We start from the raw sequence: 8857 nt of genomic DNA, 5'->3' as shown, positions 1-8857 counted from the left end.
CTTCCTATAAACTTTAAAGTTTGTGTGTTTTCTCCTCCACTTCTTTTCTAGATTGTTAACTCCGTGTCATTTCCTCTGTGTCAATTCTCAGCCTCTGTTTTCAAGCTTGTCTGGTCCTGGGGGCACCAGCTACATCCTGCACAGCTCCTCTCCATCTGGCACCTGCTCCCTGTAACCCAATCTGCCTGGCCACAGAAGCCTCCACAAATTAGCCCTTTAACATCAGCTTCTCCATCCCTCGGCCCACCCTAATGCCAACTTCTTCTGCATTTACGTTTTGTTTTCAAATTTGGTTCTTTTTCTCCTCAGTGCTCTAGTCTCCAATCCTTCCCCTTGTCCTTCTAATATTTTCTCTGGGTATCAATTCTGGGTTTGCACAGAAAATAGTATTTTTTGTTTGTTTGTTTGACGGACACCAATATATAGAGACAGTAAAAACCTTTCCTCCCATGGAGGACACAAAGGACCGGCCGTAAGAACTCAGATGCTTTCAGAAACTTTTAAACAACTGTCAGAGGAAGTTAATATAAGCCCTATGATCATACATTCAGAAGGAAAAGGCCCTTGAATTCACAAAATGGCAAATTCCTTTAAAGTACCAGTAAAACTACCTATACAACAGTCCCCAAGAAGAACTGACTAGAGGAGGAATACAATGTTTCAGGGCGCTGGGGATACAGGAAACAAGTGTATTTTAATCTGGCTCTGGCTGCAGGTGGGGGTGGGGGGTGTGGAGTACAAGTATAGGGAAATGTAACAGCATCACTACAGGGCTCATTTAAAGCTGGTCTTGGCTAGAACAAAGTGAATGACAGACTGCTGATGTGGGGAAAGTATTAAAAGCTTTTCTCTATCTCACTATTACTTTAGGGGGTCAGGGAATTTATTTCAGACTTTAAATAAATCTGGCTTTTCTGTGGATGTGCTAAGTAGAGGTTAATTCTTTTAGATAATGAGTATGAGACCATAAAGTATCTTTTCAAGGGAGATGTTATCCTCTCTCCTAGTCTCCTATTTCCTACCTTGTCCTTTTTCCTACTATCCTTTTTTTAAAAAGAATTATTCCTTTTATTACAAAATTTAATAATTTAATGGTTTCTGTACTTTTCCTTATAAGAATAAAAATGACAGCTGATGTTCAAAATTGGAAACAAGATAATCAGACAAAAAAAATCACATTTATTTCAATAGTTCAAAGTGCAAATACAGCAAGTCGGTTCACAATGTTTCAAGATACTTAACCTACAAAAATGAAAGGGTAAACAGCAGAAATAAAGCTCAATTAAAAAAAAAATCAAGTAACCCGAAAACCTTCAGGCTAAAATATTCCACTTACAACAATTCAGAAAGGCCTTCGTTTATGGAAACCAGTAGTACTTTGCAATCCAAAAGGACTTCTCAAAGAAAGAGAATTCCCTCAAACTGGTCAGCTGAGGACAAGAGTGGAGGTTCTTGGTGCTGGCTCTTCCTGGTTCGGCAGCCTCACTCACACTGTCATTTGATGTGATTCAACCCGTGATACTTTGATGTTTAGGCAAATTCTAAAAGATGCTTAAAGTTCAATATGAGACCAACACCCTGCTAAGAGTTTTTGAAATGACCACTATATATTTAAAAGATTTTAAAGACCAATTTCAACTTCAGGAATATGGTGTTATTGGGGGAAAGACATAGACGAATACTTCTTCCATCACTTCAAACCTTTCTGTAAGGTTAGCAACGTGGCCTTTGAAACTTCCTTGTGAAAATCGTACTTCGATATCTATTTACTTATTTCTACACACACAGAACTTTTATGTAGAGTAGAAAAAGTTCCCACTAGGAAGATAGTTCAAGGTTGTTAATGTCCTCTGTATCCGTTGTTCATTTCTGCTTGTTCATTTCTGCTCCGCAGAAGCAATGTTAGCTACTCGCTTCAATTCAGGAAAAGCACCTTCAGGAAGGTTTAGAAGAGATATTTACTCAGTCTTTTTTTACAACCTTCTTCACCTTTTCATTGTGGGCAATAAACTGAGAGTCTCTTCCAAAAATTCTATCCCACCATGTAAATGCTGAAGCGTAATTTCCAATGAAGTTCATGTGGTGGAAATCATGATGTTGAGAACCAGCAATGAAAGAGATCAGATTTAAAGGGTTGAGAGGAATGTCACCACCACTATGGACATCAATAGTGTCTATCGAACGAATGGTCACCCATGCCCCAAGAAAAATGACATGATCACCCAGAAGCATGATTCCAATGGAAAATCCAGTTCCGAAAATCAGAGTTTCCAACGGATATGCATAGTCAGCTTCCATCCCAAATGGCGCCTGAAATTCATGATGAATTTTATGAATATAGTTTATGTGTTCTTTTGTGATGTAAGAGCCTATGCAGAAAATGGTGCCAGGTGTCCTCAATCACCGCACAGCCTACACATCTTCCCAACAGCATATACCGTCTTGGCATTCTTTCCCAATCATAAGGAATATTAAAATACTCTGTAAAATAATAAGTTCCACAAATCAAAGGAAGCTGGATACAAAACTGATTAAAGAGAAGTACTTTAAAACATTTCTATTGGCTTTCTCATGTTTCTGATTTATTTTTCTGAATTTTGTACTTTTCCATGTAAAGTATAAATTGAAACAAAAATCTAGGTAAACAGAACAAGAAATAAAGGGCCTCATGAACTATCAAGGTTCCCATGTTGCAATCTGGAACTATGTGTAATTACTCACTATATAGTTCCAAGCAATTTTAAATGGTTCTTGTAGAGGGTTCTCAGGTAAAAGTGACTCTATCTACTCCATAGCCAAGGATGCTGAACTAAAGATGCTGATACTTTAATTTGTTGCTGTTTTTCAAATCTCTGCAGAGAGCCTTAGAATTCTGGATGACAGTAAGGGACCTGCAGGCCGCTGTCACCCAGACCCCAGCTATCCTTTTTAAAAAGAACTGGTGCTGTGATGGATGTTGAGGAGTAAGTAAAATATATTTTATTTCCACTGTTGTTAAACCTCGCCCAATCTACTCACACTGCTGTTTGCTAGAAAGACCAGTTTTTCACTGGACTTTTGAAAGATAGTTATGGCTAGACTCAGTTAAGATGAATGTTTTTTCCTGTATCACAGCCAAGGGTCTAGTCCTTCTTAATGGTAAGTTTCCAATTTCCTCAGTAATTGGTATGTTTGACTTTTATGTTTTATCACAAAACCATCAATTTCTCTTGCTGTTCAATGTATGGTAATAGAACTTGAAATTCTCGTGAAATCTTTTTTACTTTCTTATAGATCTCTGTTTTTGTTTTCTGTCTCATTCCTAACAGATTTAAATATTTTTTCTTTAATCTTTGAATTGATTCTTTCTAATAACCAGCTTTTGGATTTATATTAATCCATTTTTCTCATTTTGTTTGTTTTCCATTTCTTTTATTTTAGCTTTTATTTTCACTAATTTCTATACTTTTTTTTTTTTGGTTCTTCTTCTTCATTACAAGTCAAAAGTTTATTTTCTGTCATCTGTCATATGATGTTTTTTCCTTTTTATTAATTGCCATGTGAATTATAATTGTTATTTTGATATCCTTCATGATTTAGGGATTATTCAAAATAGTGTTACTAATAGTCTCATTAATAGTGTTGTAGGAGATCTTAAAAATTCTTATTACAAGGAAAAAATTTTGTAACTATGTGAGGTGATAGATCTTAACTAAATTTACTTTGGTGATCATTTCACAATATGTACCTTAATCAAATCATTATGGTATATGCATTAATCTTATACAATGTTCTATCTCCGTTACATATCAGTAAAGCTGGGAAAATTTAAATTTGAAAAACAGTGTTACTTGACTGCAGTGGTTACTTTAGGAAGTAGGTTCACTTTCGAGTGTCAAGTTTTAGTTTTATTGGATGCACACTATGTTTTGATTTATAGGAAACTTTTTTTGTACAATGATTTTTAACTGTTGTGTTTTTTTATTTTTTATTTATTTTTTTAATTAAAAAAATTTTTTTAATGTTTATTTATTTCTGAGGCAGAGAGAGATAGAGAGCATGAGTGGGGGAGGGTCAGAGAGAGAGGGAGACACAGAATCAGAAGCAGGCTCCAGGCTCTGAGCTGGCAGCACAGAGCCTGACGCGGGGCTCAAACTCACAGACCGTGAGATCATGGCCTGAGCTGAAGTCAGAGGCTTAACCGACTGAGCCACCCAGGCGCCCCATGTTTTTTTTTTAAACCAGTGGTGGACAAAGATGTTACTCAAACACTTAAAACACACAAATAGGCCATTTTTAAATGGTCTCCTTTTCAAAAAATTTATCTTGAGATAAAAGTACACTTTACTTGCTCTTTATTCAAACATTTGTCTTTACAATTCTCAATAGACGTTTTTCTACAAAGCTTTTTTGAACATAAATTTTAATAGATAAAATCCCATTTCACCGTTGACTTATATCACAAAAGCACCCAATCATCTACCCAGAAAGGAAGCCTTAGTTAAATAGACAATATTTAGAAAGCTTTCAGATAGGCTTTAGTCCCATGGGAATTGGAAGGTTAGAGTTTTCCTGATTTGCTCTCCATGATGAAATTTGCTGTAATCTAGCTAATACTGCACTTTGAGACAATGTAATTAACTTTGGATTTTATTAATATTTTGGTTTCATTAATCTGTACAGAAGAGATTTCCAACACTTTTTTTTTTTTTTTTTTTTTTTTTTTTTTTTTTGTACAGGAGACTTACCTTGGATTCTCTCCAAAGTGTTGTAGAGCAGATTTGTGTTTGGTTTAGGAATCACTACTCGGGGAGTCTTCGCTATAAAGCATGGTACGGGAAGTTCTTGTCACCTTTGCTGTGGCCATTTTATTTGTTTTCCCAAAAGTCATGGACTGTGGTTTAGGGCTACAAAGGAAGTCAGGGAAGACAGCAGTGTATTAGACATGGTCACATTCATCCCATAGTTCATATTCTGTAAAAAGTAATAAGACAAATACAGGAGTAATTCTAAAACTATAATGTTAATGATCACTATCACAAGAGAGATGTGCATTAAGGGAGAAACAATTTCTTTCCTAGCTGAATAATGTCAGAGGCTTCCTTTTAACTGATTTCACATTTGACTGGATTGGAAACTGAGTAGCCAACTATCAGCCACTGTGGTTATAGCCAGAGAAATTAGATGGAATGGAGGGAAGGACAAAAAAAGAAAGAAACAAAGAAACAAAGAAAGAAAGCAAAAAGGAAAAGGAAGAAAAAAAGGAAAAGAAATCTTTGTGGCATGTTGACTTTGAAGTGTTAGAAAACCATTTATGCTGCTGGAAATATGCCAGAAGTCATCCACAGTGTGATAAAATTTGAAGCCAATGTGATAATTGACTTTACCTAGGGAAAGAGGATAGAGTGTGGGAACAAGGACAGAGCAGTGTTTCTCACAGAGTAGTCCCCAGACCAGCAGAAGGATCACACGAATGAAAGCTTGTTAGAGAAGCCAGTTTTCAAGTCCCGTCCCAGACCCACTGAATCAGACACTTGGGATGTAGCCCAGCAATCTGTGTTTTGATCAGCTCTCGCAAGGATTCTGTGCACACTAGACTTGGAGAGTCACTGAGATAGAGAAGAAAACTGGAATAGGCTGACGACTCCAGCTAAGATTTCTAAGGCTGAAGTTTTTATTTATACGGCTCGAAGTTGGCAAGGATCCGCGAGAGCCAAACATCCACAGAAGCCACAGGCAGAGGAAATTTCGAGAATCAGATAGTCAGTATTGTCAAATGCTATAGACGTTTAGTTCTAGTCGGGGCATTTGTGCTACTTCACACAGTTTTGACCTTGTACAAGCCTCTTAACTTTTCTGAGCCTCAATGTGCTCATCTGTAAAATGGATCTGGAATCGTGCTCTTCCAAACTTCATAAGGTTTTTGAGTGAATCAACTTAGATATTAGGTGTCAATTAGGAAAGCAAACAAAGATTCATGAAGTAACTAATCTTTTGGTACCCATAGCCATTAAGTTTGGCCACAGTTCTAAAACTTAACCTCAGTGCTAAAGCTCTCAAGATTGGTCATTTTGATATGAATGCTCCTATATACTGGCACGAGTTAAGTGAAGGTAGAGCAGATACTGGAGGAAAACATAACTTGCCTACATATCAAAAACATATGAGTCCTAAAAGACTGGCATGGGTGGTGGAGATGCCTTGTTTCCTGGATGTGCATTTTCATATCCTCCCCCTTGGAAGTATGACAGTTGGGATGGCTGAATCAACACTGTGACTGTTGATGAACACTGAAAGCACAGATGGGATTTGAGTCGTGTTTCTGAGAAGGCAACAGAGCCCATACTGATGAAGAATTTTGTGGGTTTTGTAAGAATTATAAAAAGGGTGACAAATATCACTTATTTGGATTTAACAGAGAAACTGAGGTATACCGTAGTAATGCTTAAGGTGAGCACTAAACACAGACAATGGAGTTTACCACCTATATAATATTATTTGTTAGGCATTTAAATTTCCCATTGCTCCAAATTTTGCTCCCTGACAATCTTCCAGCATACTTGTAATTTTTACTATTTAGTTGCTCCTTCAGAGCCATCTCATAAATGCTTACTTAAATAATGGAACAAATGAGAGACTGAAGACCTATATTTACCTAAATTGAATATATGCTTTATCTAAAAAAGGTAGCAGATTATTAGCTACAGCATTACCTAGAATATATGTATACGACTTAATCCATTATTAACTACTAGCTTAATGCAGTAAGCATTTACTGATGTCTGATCCAGTAGGGAGAGGTTTTATATAGTGAGAAGGTAAGAAAAGGCCTGGACTTTAGAGGAGTGCCCTTCACATCTAGGATATGAGGGAAAGTGGGAGAAATAATACGGAACTAACCTGGATGCTCTATGAGTTCTGAAATATTGAAAGGAAGTGAATGAGGAAAGAAGGAAAGCTATATGCAAAATTTGCATACTTCACAATACATCCTGTAAGAAATCTCATGGCCCTATCTGGTTCCTTCTCTGCAGAGAGATGAATTAAATGAACAAATATACAACAAACAACAAAAGTCAAACAATTCAAAATAAAGTACAACAAAATCACATTGAAGGAGACCCTATTCATAAAACATAGCAACATTGTTTATAAGGCCATTCCTTCAATCCTAAATTCTCCTGCATTCTACAACTGTTCCAGACTCTTTCCCATGAATCTACATAGTTTTTCCCCAGCACTCCCCACTGGGTAGTTTGACTTAACCTCTCAGGCTAAATGCTCCCCAGTTTGCAAGAAGTTTCTTCCTTGGACAGATTGGGGTGATAGAAGATTGGAGAAATAGGGGTGAGGAATTTTCAGTCTCCCTTTAATAAAGCTTGTCCTGATCACTTCAAACTCTCCCTTGGATCAGTTCATGTGATGCTTCTTTAGGGAAAAGGGGGTGGAGAGGTTTGACTAATTTCCGCAGCCTCAGAACCAAAAAGTAAATCCCGAGGTTCAAATTCAAACTCTGAAGTATCCTTCCTTCTCTCCTGTTTTCATTTTGCTTTTCTGCTATTCAGAGCAACAATGACTTCATACACTAAGACTGGTAATACAGTGTGATAGTGCTGTGTGATATGTATTAGTCAAAGGCTACTCCAGCTCTGAGGAGGGAAGAATTTATATTGCCTGTGGAGTAAGGGAGGCTTACTGGTGTCCCTGAAACTGCATTTTGAAGATGTGGAAGTTCATGCAATACTCATGGAATAATATCTCTTCCAAGATGGAGTATGGAGTGAGTGAAGAAGAGCGGTAGAAAATGCAGGCCAAAGTCATACTATATTACAAAGGGCCTGAAGTTCCTTGCTAAGAAAACTGGAGTCACTACTGTAGGCAAAGAACAAAGCCAACCAAGAGAATCTCATTGCTTATGCTTTTTGATTCAGCAGTGTGGAAGACAGACTTGAGAACCACCATTCGGGTTCTGTTTGTTTTATCATATTTGACCCCATGGGCCTATTATTAGAGCAGCTGAAAGGCAGAGCTGGTATTTCTCTTCTGAAGACCACTCAGGGGTGACTTCAGCATGTGGAAAGATAACAAAGGATTCAACTACGAACGTTTCGGTGGCACTAGAGGCAGGGGCAGATGGAAAGATTTCAGGGCTAGCCTGGGAAATGTTACTCCGTGTCACCTGTATTTTATACTGTTATGGCATCTCAAATAGTACTCGGTAGGTGAGGCTTTTTCTCTGACTCACCTGGCAAATGGCATGTGGGAGCTGTTTCCTAAGCAACCGTCATACTTAAGGCACGTTCATTTGTTTGCCCATTAAACTGCCAGCTTCTTTCTTTAAGACAGGGATTGTTATTTTTTTCATCGCTGTTGTCTTCGAACCTTCGAATGACCTGCAAAAATGTGTGCCGGAGGGTTGCGGAGTGATTGGAAAATGGACATTCATAAACGGCTGAAGATTACAGGCTATCTGGCAGTAAAAGTACTAGCATTAAATGTTCAGTGATAGCAAGGTACTACACTGATTGCCACTCAACCTACCCTTTCGTGGCGGTTTATTTATTTCTAAAAATCTCTATCAAGCCGGTAAACTCCCCATCCTACAAATAGCCAGAGTACAAGAAACTGTAGTACTAGCTTCAATTTTTTTTTTCTTTTTGGTTAGCTGACTTTATAGAGCGGCTATATGCTTGGGAAGGTAAGAAGACGTTGGCCAAGACCCCAAACGTGGGAGGTATGGGTTTCGACATCATTTGCTGATGACTACAGACAGGGTTACGCGCCGGAGTCCCGATTGCAAACCAGAGTGCCGGAACCAAACCGCCGACACTCGAATTTCCGCCCGGACGCGCTAGCGTGTTACGACGCATCGACTGCT

At 38.0% G+C, this 8857-nt stretch overlaps 1 pseudogene; it reads right to left on the bottom strand.

Annotated features, from left to right (window-relative positions):
- Positions 1-1245: 1245 nt before the first annotated feature.
- Positions 1246-8849, bottom strand: LOC106974373 (methylsterol monooxygenase 1-like; annotated as a pseudogene).
- Between the last annotated feature and the right edge of the window lie 8 nt (positions 8850-8857).

Source organism: Acinonyx jubatus, chromosome B3, assembly GCF_027475565.1.
Source record: "Acinonyx jubatus isolate Ajub_Pintada_27869175 chromosome B3, VMU_Ajub_asm_v1.0, whole genome shotgun sequence".
NCBI lineage: Eukaryota > Metazoa > Chordata > Mammalia > Carnivora > Felidae > Acinonyx > Acinonyx jubatus.
The sequence above is the reverse complement of the archived record's forward strand: the minus strand, read 5'-3'. Positions and strand labels throughout refer to the sequence as shown.